The sequence below is a fragment of the Octodon degus genome, unplaced genomic scaffold (assembly GCF_000260255.1).
Source record: "Octodon degus isolate 3935 unplaced genomic scaffold, OctDeg1.0 scaffold00025, whole genome shotgun sequence".
Taxonomy (NCBI): Eukaryota; Metazoa; Chordata; class Mammalia; order Rodentia; family Octodontidae; genus Octodon; species Octodon degus.
The window spans coordinates 17,097,868-17,101,045 of NW_004524601.1; the positions used below are offsets into that span (position 1 = coordinate 17,097,868).

General features: G+C 38.1%; 1 pseudogene; it reads left to right on the plus strand.

Annotated features, from left to right (window-relative positions):
- The first annotated feature begins 792 nt into the window (after positions 1 to 792).
- LOC101560689 lies at positions 793 to 1,275 on the plus strand (annotated as a pseudogene).
- Positions 1,276 to 3,178: the final 1,903 nt, after the last annotated feature.

The following is a 3,178-nucleotide window of genomic DNA, read 5'->3' on the forward strand; positions in this document are numbered from 1 at the left end:
CATTCAACAATCCTAATAAAGATCAGCTTTTGTTGATTGTTTATTTATTCTCTTATCTCACTACAGAAACTTTGCCATAGATACTATCTTGACTTCTAGAAGCTAAACATCAAAGAAATATAGTTATTTACTTTTATTTTAATGCAAATAAGAAAACTTTTTATGGGAAAAAGACAATATTGTGGTTCATTTAGGAACAAGTCAATAAATCATAATAGGAAAATTGATTATCCTTTATAGCAAAATAATTATCTTAAAAAAATATTATCTTTCACCACAAAATTCTCTAACAAATGTATTTAAGGACTTAAAAGGAAAAAGGTAACATTTCCAGTTGTTTTAGAGGAAAATCAAGAAAAATATCTTCACACATCTCAGAGAGGAACAGATTTCTTAAATAAAACGTTAAAAGTCATGGTGAGGGGCCAGGGATATAGCTCAGAAACATAAGTGCCTGCCTGCCAAGCACAAGGATCCGGGTTCGATCCCTGGTACTACAGGCCATGCTGGCCCTGGAAACCCCAGCACACTGCGCCAGCCGCTGCAACTGGGAGTGGTGGTGCAGGCCTGCAAGCCCAGTGGAGGGGAGGCTGAAAACAGGGGGATCATTATGAGTCACATCATTATGTGTAGTGAGACCCTGAAGACCCTGTACTAAAATACATTTTAAAATAAATAAAAATTAGAATAAAATACAGAAATTTTAATAACAGCAGCATTTCTGCTGTCAAAAACTTAACAACTCAAGGATCCATCAAAAATAAAATTAAGGCCAATGGCCCATAGAACAACATGCCTAAGTTTTATTGTGACTACTGCAATATGTGCCTCACCCATGAGTCTCTGTTTGTGAGAAAGACACACTGCAGTGGTAGGAAACGTAAAGAGAAGGTGAAAGACTACTACCAGAAATGGATGGAAGGGCAAGTTCAGAGCCTGATTGACAAAAAAATGGCTGCATTTCAACAAGGAAAGATCCCTCCTGCTCCATTCTCTGCTCTTCCCTCCCCCAGCAGGGGCTATGATCCTACCTCCAACCAGTCTCCCAGGTCCTCCTCACCCTGGTACAAAGCCAGCACCCCATATAGGAGGCCCTCCCATGATGCCAGTTATGGGCCTCCACCTCCCAGGATGATGCCAGTGGGACCAGCTCCTGGAATGAGGCCACCCGTGGGAGGCCATATGCTGATGATGCCTGGGCCTCCGATGATGTGACCACCAGCTCGGGCCATGATGGTGCCCACTCAGCCAGGAATGACTCAGCCAGACAGATAAAGTGGAGGGGCGGCCTCTCTGTATCAGTTTTATATTATTTGTTCTGCTTCACCAGGGGGTCATGGTGATGTGACTCTGGGTGTTTTCTAATAGCATGAATGACAAGGAAGACTTGCTCCCCCTGCCTATCAAAGAATAGTTTTGAAGGGAGAAGTACAATAAACAAAAAAAATTAAAAAAAACAGAAAGTAGTTTCATTTGTATTGTGAAATGTGAAAATAAACTTGTCAGCTCTTTTAAATAAGTAAATAAATTTTAAAAAATAATCCATCAAAAGAAAGGATTAATTGGAGAATAGTCACACAATAGATTATTTAGCAGTGAAATAAATGAACTGAAACAAACAACATACTGAACTATATACAATTATCTGTAATTCACTTAATATTGAGTAATTTTCATGTGAATAATATTATTTTTGTAAAAAGAAAGACAAAGCACTGCTAACACTAAAAAGAATCAAAATTCAATGTACATACTCTATAGTTATATGCAGTGACACAAGAGATAACTTACTTTGGGAATGGTCTTTATTCATAATATCATTTAAAAAGCAATGTAATGTTGAATTGCTGTTGGAAAAGCAAGGCAATAAGACACTAAGTGGCCCAGATAGTTTCTAGGGTAGTGGAAACTCCCTAACCATTAGTAGGGAAGCGGATTACAGTAGTACTGAAATATCTGCTGTAAGTTAAGGGCCAGGGATGGAGCTCAGAGCCACAGAGTCTACATGGCAAGTGCAAGGTACTGAGTTTGATTTCAAACTTCCATATATTTTCTATGTTAAATGTAAATTACATAATCTTTTCCATCAGTCAATATATGTGAATGTTTCTTTTTTAAATTAAGCATGACAATTTAGCTGTATTGGCTGTAATTAACTGATTTCCCACCTCAAGGATAAGAAAAGTCACACAAGGCAAAAGAAAGTTAAGAATACAGAAAGAAAAAGATAGAAGAGGAGAGGAAAAGTGGAGGCGAGAGAGTCAGCCATTTAATTCTGCAGAGCTGGCAACATGCAAGTTGTTAAAGATTCTTGTTTCCTTTTCACCCTCCAAACCCAGTTTTCTTAAATGGCCATAGTCTTAAAACACATACAGGAATTAAATCAAGGCCACTTTCTGCTTCCAGGAATGTTAGGGACCATTCTTAAAAGTAAATCTTCCCTGGAGCTGTGGAATTACTTAGACAGCCCTTCGCAACACCTTAGGATGTTCTTCTTCCATTGCTAAGCATCCTAAAACAATAAACAGATGGTCACAATGGGGTGGAGGCTCCAAACGTAGAAGACACACAGTTTTGGCCCAAACTGTAACTGGGAAAAGCATGAGGTTTCCAGAGAAGATGACCACTGACTCAGAGGTTGGAGGACTAACAGGAGTTTCCAAGAGAATGAAGAGGTCATGAGATATCCAGAAAAATATATTCATCCATTCATTTCTTCAAAACTACTGGCCAAGTCCTATGAACAGTGTGAGAAGATTTCAGGATAACTCCTGGTGTGCTATGTTTTTGTTTTGTGAGGTAAATTTGTAACCTAATTCCCACACTGAATTCAGTCCTGGTGCACACTGAAACATCGCACCAAGCGTATTTCGTTTAAAGCTAGGCTGCTAACATTTTAGTAGTTTATTTTCTAAATTCGTTTTGCACCACAATATTAGCTTTTTAAAACACACACACAGTTTTTTGACTGGTCATGAATGATCATCTAATCCAATTTCTTTATTTTATATATGCAATTCTAGTAAATCCAGAGTCCCATGTGACTCAGTCTCAGAACAGTAGTATATTTTAAAAGCTAAGTAAACAACCAAAAGTAACTTTTCAACTTCCATTTTTCCTTGCATTTCTCAGAAACCACTGAAACCCATTCATGGAAACAAGTGGACTCATTCAAGGA